Below are 10,556 nucleotides of genomic sequence, written 5' to 3' on the forward strand. Positions count from 1 at the left end.
TGTTATGTATATAAAGCTGAATATAAAAATTTTCGGCTCGCTTGCTGCGCTCGCTCGCCAAAATATATCAAAATTTAGGGTTGCCTATTTATACATTAAATCACCCTCAAAAGACCCCTCTTAAGTGCTTCAAAAAGCATATCATGAGGACTTTTTTTTAAGTCCCTACCGGGATGGGGTTGGGGTTGAACACTTTTTCAGAAATTAGGGGCGCAATTTTCGCGCTTGCCACGGGCGCCGTTTTCCCTAGATACGCCACTGACTACCAAGTACAGTCAGTATAGTAGCCTACTGGAAGAAGCAAGCTCTGGAAGCTCTGGGAGTAGCAAGTTACTTGCTACTCAATGTAATTAGTAATAGCACATGGACTTGGTAATCTTTAGTAATAGTAGATATGAATTTTTTCAATGACTGAAAGTTAAAACTGAAAGATAACTGAGTGTGAGTCTACAAATTGTGGTTGGATGACTTTATTGCGCCTAAAATTCATTAGATATCTAGGTCTAGGAACAGTGGCGTAACTACGGGGGCATGGGGAGGGGGGGGCACGTGCCCCCCCCCCCCCCTCATCCGCTGATTAAAAAAAAGAAAAAAAAAAGAAAAAAGAAAGAAAAAACTTACGAAAATAGTAATTCAAGGGTAGTAAACTGCTTTTGAAATCGACATGAAAGGATGATCAAGAAAAAAAGATATTTTTCTAAGATTTCTTTTAACTATATAATCAAAGAGGTATAACATTGTTCAAAAAGCCCCGAGACGACAAAAGATTGTGATTCAGCGTGATTCCTGGTTGGCATTTTGAATACAAGCAGGATGTGCGCAGTGTACTCAGAATATCGGAATGGCAAAAAGAGTCGCTGCAATGTTGCGCAATGTTTGATAGGTTGTACACATTTGCTATCAAAGCTTGATCATTGATTTTGCAGTGTTGCTTTACATACTAGTCTATATTAAAATGCCTTGCATTGCCAATAATAAGACTTGACCTTGGCTATTTCCTAACTTTTCCACCTATATGAAACACACACACTCACAAACACAAACAAATTAGGGGATGCTCTATATAAAGTGCAGATTTTGGACATCCTTCTCCCGCTTGGTCACTTCGACGCCCCCTCGCTGGTCATACCTCCCCCAATCATGAACATAAACCGACACCCTTGACTACCAGTGGCGGATCCAGGGGGCGCACCGGGCGCCCCCTCCCTCCAATGCGAAAAAAATATACATGTACGAACGACAGTTTTTGGACGGTAAAATGTCAAAATTTTCAAGCTCGCTCGCTTCGCTCGCTCGCATTTAACCGTCATATGCCATTCTCCTGATGTTACTACCAGTAATTGCCAGCAGTTGCGCCCGGTGCGCCCCCCCCCCCGAATTTCCAATGCGAAAAAATATAGCTACAAACGGCAGTTTTGGGACTGTAAAATGTCAAAATTTTCAAGCTCGCTTGCTTCGCTCGCTCGCATTTAATCATTATGCAATTCTCCTGATGTTGCTGTCAGTAATTGCCAGCAGTTGCGCCCGGTGCGCCCCCTCCCTTTAATTTCTAAAGCGAAAAAATATAGCTACAAACGGCAGTTTGGGGACAGTAAAATGTAAAAATTTTCAAGCTCGCTCGCTTCGCTCGCTCGCATTTTATCGTTATGCAATTCTCCTGATGTTGCTGTCAGTAATTGCCAGCAGTTGCGCCCGGTGCGCCCCCTCCCCTTAATTTCTAAGGCGAAAAAATATAGCTACAAATGGCAGTTTGGGGACTGTAAAATGTCAAAATTTTCAAGCTCGCTCGCTTCGCTCGCTCGCATTTAATCGTTATGCAATTCTCCTGATGTTGCTTTCAGTAATTACCACCAGTTGCGCCCGGTGCGCCCCCTCCCCTTAATTTCTAAAGCGAAAAAAATATAGCTGCCATAACGGCAGTTTGGGGACTTAAAATGTCAAAATTTTCAAGCTCGCTCGCTTCGCTCGCTCGCATTTATGCCATTCTCCTGATGTTGATTCAGCGTGATTCCTGGTTGGCATTTTGAATACAAGCAGGATGTGCGCAGTGTACTCAGAATATCGGAATGGCAAAAAGAGTCGCTGCAATGTTGCGCAATGTTTGATAGGTTGTACACATTTGCTATCAAAGCTTGATCATTGATTTTGCAGTGTTGCTTTACATACTAGTCTATATTAAAATGCCTTGCATTGCCAATAATAAGACTTGACCTTGGCTATTTCCTAACTTTTCCACCTATATGAAACACACACACTCACAAACACAAACAAATTAGGGGATGCTCTATATAAAGTGCAGATTTTGGACATCCTTCTCCCGCTTGGTCACTTCGACGCCCCCTCGCTGGTCATACCTCCCCCAATCATGAACATAAACCGACACCCTTGACTACCAGTGGCGGATCCAGGGGGCGCACCGGGCGCCCCCTCCCTCCAATGCGAAAAAAATATACATGTACGAACGACAGTTTTTGGACGGTAAAATGTCAAAATTTTCAAGCTCGCTCGCTTCGCTCGCTCGCATTTAACCGTCATATGCCATTCTCCTGATGTTACTACCAGTAATTGCCAGCAGTTGCGCCCGGTGCGCCCCCCCCCCCCCCCCGAATTTCCAAAGCGAAAAAATATAGCTACAAACGGCAGTTTTGGGACTGTAAAATGTCAAAATTTTCAAGCTCGCTTGCTTCGCTCGCTCGCATTTAATCATTATGCAATTCTCCTGATGTTGCTGTCAGTAATTGCCAGCAGTTGCGCCCGGTGCGCCCCCTCCCTTTAATTTCTAAAGCGAAAAAATATAGCTACAAACGGCAGTTTGGGGACAGTAAAATGTAAAAATTTTCAAGCTCGCTCGCTTCGCTCGCTCGCATTTTATCGTTATGCAATTCTCCTGATGTTGCTGTCAGTAATTGCCAGCAGTTGCGCCCGGTGCGCCCCCTCCCCTTAATTTCTAAGGCGAAAAAATATAGCTACAAATGGCAGTTTGGGGACTGTAAAATGTCAAAATTTTCAAGCTCGCTCGCTTCGCTCGCTCGCATTTAATCGTTATGCAATTCTCCTGATGTTGCTTTCAGTAATTACCACCAGTTGCGCCCGGTGCGCCCCCTCCCCTTAATTTCTAAAGCGAAAAATATAGCTGCCATAACGGCAGTTTGGGGACTTAAAATGTCAAAATTTTCAAGCTCGCTCGCTTCGCTCGCTCGCATTTATGCCATTCTCCTGATGTTGATTCAGCGTGATTCCTGGTTGGCATTTTGAATACAAGCAGGATGTGCGCGGTGTACTCAGAATATCGGAATGGCAAAAAGAGTCGCTGCAATGTTGCGCAATGTTTGATAGGTTGTACACATTTGCTATCAAAGCTTGATCATTGATTTTGCAGTGTTGCTTTACATACTAGTCTATATTAAAATGCCTTGCATTGCCAATAATAAGACTTGACCTTGGCTATTTCCTAACTTTTCCACCTATATGAAACACACACACTCACAAACACAAACAAATTAGGGGATGCTCTATATAAAGTGCAGATTTTGGACATCCTTCTCCCGCTTGGTCACTTCGACGCCCCCTCGCTGGTCATACCTCCCCCAATCATGAACATAAACCGACACCCTTGACTACCAGTGGCGGATCCAGGGGGCGCACCGGGCGCCCCCTCCCTCCAATGCGAAAAAAATATACATGTACGAACGACAGTTTTTGGACGGTAAAATGTCAAAATTTTCAAGCTCGCTCGCTTCGCTCGCTCGCATTTAACCGTCATATGCCATTCTCCTGATGTTACTACCAGTAATTGCCAGCAGTTGCGCCCGGTGCGCCCCCCCCCCCCCCGAATTTCCAAAGCGAAAAAATATAGCTACAAACGGCAGTTTGGGGACTGTAAAATGTCAAAATTTTCAAGCTCGCTCGCTTCGCTCACTCGCATTTAATCGTTATGCAATTCTGCTGATGTTGCTGTCAGTAATTGCCAGCAGTTGCGCCCGATGCGCCCCCTCCCCTTAATTTCCGAAGCGAAAAAATATAGCTACAAACGGCAGTTTGGGGACTGTAAAACGTCAAAATTTTCAAGCTCGCTTGCTTCGCTCGCTCGCATTTAATCATTATGCAATTCTCCTGATGTTGCTGTCAGTAATTGCCAGCAGTTGCGCCCGGTGCGCCCCCTCCCCTTAATTTCCAAAGCGAAAAAATATAGCTACAAACGGCAGTTTTGGGACTGTAAAATGTCAAAATTTTCAAGCTCGCTTGCTTCGCTCGCTCGCATTTAATCATTATGCAATTCTCCTGATGTTGCTGTCAGTAATTGCCAGCAGTTGCGCCCGGTGCGCCCCCTCCCTTTAATTTCTAAAGCGAAAAAATATAGCTACAAACGGCAGTTTGGGGACTGTAAAACGTCAAAATTTTCAAGCTCGCTCGCTTCGCTCGCTCGCATTTAATCATTATGCAATTCTCCAGATGTTGCTGTCAGTAATTGCCAGCAGTTGCGCCCGGTGCGCCCCCTCCCCTTAATTTCCAAAGCGAAAAAATATAGCTACAAACGGCAGTTTTGGGACTGTAAAATGTCAAAATTTTCAAGCTCGCTTGCTTCGCTCGCTCGCATTTAATCATTATGCAATTCTCCTGATGTTGCTGTCAGTAATTGCCAGCAGTTGCGCCCGGTGCGCCCCCTCCCTTTAATTTCTAAAGCGAAAAAATATAGCTACAAACGGCAGTTTGGGGACAGTAAAATGTAAAAATTTTCAAGCTCGCTCGCTTCGCTCGCTCGCATTTTATCGTTATGCAATTCTCCTGATGTTGCTGTCAGTAATTGCCAGCAGTTGCGCCCGGTGCGCCCCCTCCCCCCGAATTTCTAAGGCGAAAAAATATAGCTACAAATGGCAGTTTGGGGACTGTAAAATGTCAAAATTTTCAAGCTCGCTCGCTTCGCTCGCTCGCATTTAATCGTTATGCAATTCTCCGGATGTTGCTTTCAGTAATTACCACCAGTTGCGCCCGGTGCGCCCCCTCCCCTTAATTTCTAAAGCGAAAAAATATAGCTGCCATAACGGCAGTTTGGGGACTTAAAATGTCAAAATTTTCAAGCTCGCTCGCTTCGCTCGCTCGCATTTATGCCATTCTCCTGATGTTACTGCCAGCAACTGCCAGCAGTTGCACACGGTGCAACCCCCTTAATTTCCAAAGCAAATATATATATATATATATATATATATATATATATTATCATATTATATAGCTACAAACGGCAGTTTGGGGACTGTAAATTGTCAAAATTTTCAAGCTCGCTCGCTCCGCTCGCTCGCATTTAATTGAACAGTTATGCAATTCTGATGTTGCTTCCATGAGGTGCGCCCCCCCCCCCCCCAATGTCTTGACTCACGGTACGCCACTGAACACCCCCCTCTAAAAAAATCCTGGGTACGCCTATGAGTTGGTTTATTTGCATTATGAGGATTTGTTTGAGTGTTTGTTGGTGTTTGTTTGTATTACGTATGTATTAGCGGTGTGCAATGGCAGTTCGTTTGTGCTAAAATCAACTAACGATTGACAAATCTTTTACGGCGTGTGGAAATTATTCGCTCATGCATAAAGCATGCCAAACCTATTCTGGGACAAAGAATAGTGGTATGGACGTTCTAGTTTATAAGACTGATGGAAGAAAATGACTGCAGTGAAAAATGAACAAAGACAAATAACATTTGGGGAGGGTACCTCCCTCGTATGTATAATATTCTCTCCGTCTCTGTCGCCTAGCCCGCCTCACCGCTGATATTGGTTGACACATCCATACTATTTTTAGATCAACGCTGGTGTGAACTCTTTAAACACGTGCTCATACACTCTGAAGGCGTTTGTATTGCCACAGTAGCGCCACTATATTCCACATACACACGTAAGCATACAGGTACACGTATACACAGAGACAAACAAACCACTACCACTATACAACCACCACACATGCACAGTTTGTACAAATTGTATTATTATACTCCAAACACACACACATACACACACAAAAAAAAATCATACACATCACATATCATGCAGCTCACAATACACACCCACACCCACACACACGCCCACACACACACACGCGCGCGCGCACACACAAACACACACACACACGCGCGCGCACACACACACACACATACGCATAACTTACCAGTCATACCCATCCCACCAAATCTTAACACCGGAGGAACCACCCCGAGCCCGGGGCGACAATCCGTGTCGCAACAATTTTTTTGCCAACACGGATTGTCGCCTTCGAGGTCAAACACTGGGAACTGCACAAGCGTCACGGATTGTCGCCAGGCGACAATCCGTGACGGGGGCGACAATCCGTGCCGCCAGCGCCCGTCACGGATTGTCGCCCCGAGCAGGAGGCGACAATCCGTGTAGGGGCGACAATCCGTGTCGCAACACTCGCGTCTTACTGCATAGAGGCGTGTTATTTACCTGCTACTTGGTTGTATTCCATGTGACCTGCGTGAGAGCTTCGAAACCGATCTATTTTTTCAGCTACGAATGACACACAGGGACTGCGAAGGGTTACAGCTCGTTATTCCGAAGGTTCGTTATTCCGAAGGCTCTTTATTCCTAAGATTCGTTGATCCGAAGGTTCATTGTTCCGAATTTCATTTTCGGATTAACCAATCTTCGGAGTAACAAACCTTCGGAATAACGCCACAAATTTTCGGATTAACGAACCCCTTTTCATTTTCGGATTAACGAACCCCTTTTCATTTTCGGATTAACGAACCTCTACTAGGACTAGGTATAGGGAATTTGCGTGTTTCAGATTAACGACCCTTCGGAATAACGAACCTTCGGAACAGCGAACCTTCGGAATAACGAACAGCACCCCTGCAAAGTACCTGCATGGGAGTTGCATGCAAAGTGCTGCTGCTAAGGGCCTCCTACTGGTGTTTTGCGTGTACCTCTGCTGGCTATGCGACTCACCCGGAACGAGTTTTTAGCACGCTCAAGGCCTTGTTACACCGTGTCTGGGGGAATAGCCTTGCTGGCTTGATTTGATGACTTGCGGGGGAAATGTTTTGCTACCCGGACCTCCGAATAGTTGGTCCGCACCTGACAGTAGCTAGCGCGTATCTTGCCCGCAGTTGCCGGAGATGCCGGAGTTGCCGGTCCGATTTACCCGCAGCCAAGTTTTGAGCATAACACAAACTTCTCCGGGTGAGTTGCGGGGATTGCCGCAGAGGTCCACGCAGAACACGAGTAGGAGGTCCGTAGCTGCCGCAAGTCACAGGCAGTTGACCCGCATGAAGTACGTAAATTGCCCGTGGACCTATGCTTTTGCGCCGGAAGTGCGTGTCATCTGCATGACATTCGATGGGACATCTGCCATATTAAATTCCTTCAGTGGAATTTCTTCACCGAGTTGTCAGTCCTCACTCGCCACCCATGCGCCTACACGCAGATCAAACGGAATGGACCAAAGTAGAACGTAAACAGCACGGGTCCAGCAGGTAAAGGCCGTGTCACACCATAACGCGGGCTTGTGGCGAGGAGGTAGTTTCCAGCACGTTGACGATTTTCAGCGGGCGAACAAGAATGTTTGCAATTTTCATTCATGCCTTGTCATACCGTACGGGGGAACTTCTGCGGCTTGACTTGCGGGGAAACAAATTTACTCCAAGGAGCTCTCCGCAGTTGGTCCGCACCTGACAGTATCTAGCGCGTAGTTGCCCGGAGGTGCTCACGCAAGTCCGATTTAACCGCAGCCAAGTTTTGAGCATGACCAAAACTTTTTCCGGGTGAGTCGCGGGATTGCCCGTAGAGGTCCACGCAGAACGCCAGTAGGAGACCTCTAGCGGCAGTACTTCCCAGGCAATTCCCACGCAGGTACTTCGCAGTCCCGTATGCAGCCAAGATAATGAAATTCTGTGAGATTTCAGCCATTCCATTAGAGGAATTCCGTCATTTAGTTGTCAGCCCCCACGCGACTGGTATAAAGGTCACACAGTATACTCGCAAGTATAACGCGTCCAGCAAGTAAGACACATGCGCTGACTCGCACAAATCCTGTTCCGCCCTCAGGAATGTCCGGTATGCTAGAAAATCCCTACACGTAACAAGCCCGAGTAGCTTGCCCGGAAAGGTGTGACAGGGCCTAAACACGGTTGCGGGTAAAAAAAAATATGCGTGCGCACCTCCGGGCGACTACTTTTGAGATACATGCTAGGTACTGTCATTTGCGGATATCTACGGGGACCTCCGGGTAGTCAAAATTGTTCTTTGCAAGTCGCACGCAAGGCTGGTGTGACACGGCCTTAAGACGCATCGGAAACTCGCCAAAATTCTTGTCCGCCTGCTAAAATTGTTCTGCGTGCTCGAAAATCCCCAAATGCATCGAGTCCCCGTATTTTGCCCGGACAGATGTGACAGGCCCAAAACTTGGCTGCAGGTAAAAGAGTATTTGCGTGCGCAACTCCGGGTAACTGCAAGTGACATACGTGCTAGGTACTGTCATCTGCGGGTCATCTGCGGGGACCTCCGGGTAGCAAAAATTGTTCTTCGCCAGTCGCACGGAAGGCTTGCCCGGAAAGGTGTGACACGACCTTTTAATAGGCGCAACACGGAGAGCAAACCCCGTGTAGCCTCCTGTGTATAGTCTCCAAGTAAACTTCACCCTGCGATTGGCCAGGGTAGACGCACGATTTGCCGCCAGAGAATACGGGGTAAGTTGTTTATTAAAGATTCTCTTTACCATTGGTAGCAGCGATTTTTGGGGGTATTTTTGTGACTAGTTGTTACAAAGAACATTTCCTTCTTTTGATCCATAATAGTTCAGAACTATATATCAGATTACGCTGACTTTGATATGAGCAAACTAATAGCCGAATAATGCACAATTTTGAGGTGATTCAAAATGAGAGCTTAAATCAATTTTACTAAATTAAAGATTTATTCTTAAGTTAGGATTTAGATTTTGCTCTATTTTCAACCTTCTTTACAAAACTTAGGATTTGCACAGGGGTCAATTGGTGTGCATGGGAGTGTGTCGTTAACATTCAGACAATGGTCCTAAACAATGACCAGGTAATGAATGCTCAATTGCATATTCATGAGAAATTCCACTTTCACAGCAAGTCTTTATTCACCCTGAATGTAGTGTATGCAAATAGATCAAATAAATGAAAACATGAGCTTGCTTTTTTTCATGTCCACACATTTTATCATTCAGATAAATTCCGATTTCCAGTGTTCAGGGCAATCCATCATGAATTATTGATAAAAAAATTCCTTGGAGCAAGTGACCAGAAGCCTAGTCAGCAGAGCTCTGAAAAGATGGTATTCATGTCTCTTGTTCAGGGTCATTGTATGTACATAATCGCATACAATTCACCTGTGTGAAGTTCTATTTTGTACACAGGTTAACATTTGGCCGAAATCTGGAACTTAACTTTAAAATTAATCATGGATTTAATGAAACTTATTCATGCTCTCATATTCAAATTGCCTCCAACTAAATTGTACACCATTCAGTTATTACTCATATCAGTGATAGTTAATGGCGTGTGAACCTAACAGGGGGTCAGTGTGTATTTACTCGAAGGGGTATTGAAACATTCGACGGAAACAGAATATTCCACGGACAAGTAGTCATGACTTTGTGACTTTTATTTTTTTTTTTGTATTGCGTACTCATGCATTGATCTACAAGTATCTTTCATTTTCACAAATAAGTAGTGTAGAATACTCTTGCTCACTTACGCAATTGTGAGAACGGAAGGATTTACTTGAATTTAGACAAACGCAATGATGATTGTGTGTATGTGTGTGTGTGGGAGGGGGTGCCCATTGATTTGCTCGTTTTTTTTTTTCTGGTTTCTGTTATATTATATATCATTATGTATAGTTTATGTTCACAAAACATAATAAATAATAATTGCAGTAATTTCCGACTCATCCTAAAGTAAATGTCAATCAGCAATGTAAGGAAAAAATCGTAATCGGATATGAATTGTTTTCAATAATATGTTTGTGTCCTGCAGCAGGTTCACCTATTTGGAGAAGTTGCAAATCATTTTCAAAGTGACAAACAGGAAAAGCATATTTTTTTCCGTTTTATATTGTCGTTATATTTCTACACTTTGGATAAAACTGCACATCTGTAAATGGAAACACACAAAGACACACGCAAGCCTCACACACACACACACACATATATATATATATATATATATATATATATATATATATACATATACATATATCCAACATTATAATACATTCTAATCTTTACTAACGATACAGACTAGCTTGAAGAAACGGTCACTAAACGATAATCATACAGCGCATTGTGCGTGAGTTGTTGTTGTTCCTGCTGCTGTTGTTGTTGCTGTTGTGCTTTACTCCGTTAGGTTATCAAAATTTGGTATTGTAGGACAATTTGAATTCCGATAACACATCAGTGATTCCACTGAGGGCTTTACTATTATACCGCTTTTTATTGTATTGTGTATCTATTCAATGCATTTTTTTTTTAGATTATGTATTTGCGTATGTTGCAAACACGCATGTATTAGTGTATGACG

The sequence above is a fragment of the Diadema antillarum genome, unplaced genomic scaffold (assembly GCF_040938485.1).
Source record: "Diadema antillarum isolate AM-2024a unplaced genomic scaffold, OU_Dant_1.0 seq00000047_RagTag, whole genome shotgun sequence".
NCBI lineage: Eukaryota > Metazoa > Echinodermata > Echinoidea > Diadematoida > Diadematidae > Diadema > Diadema antillarum.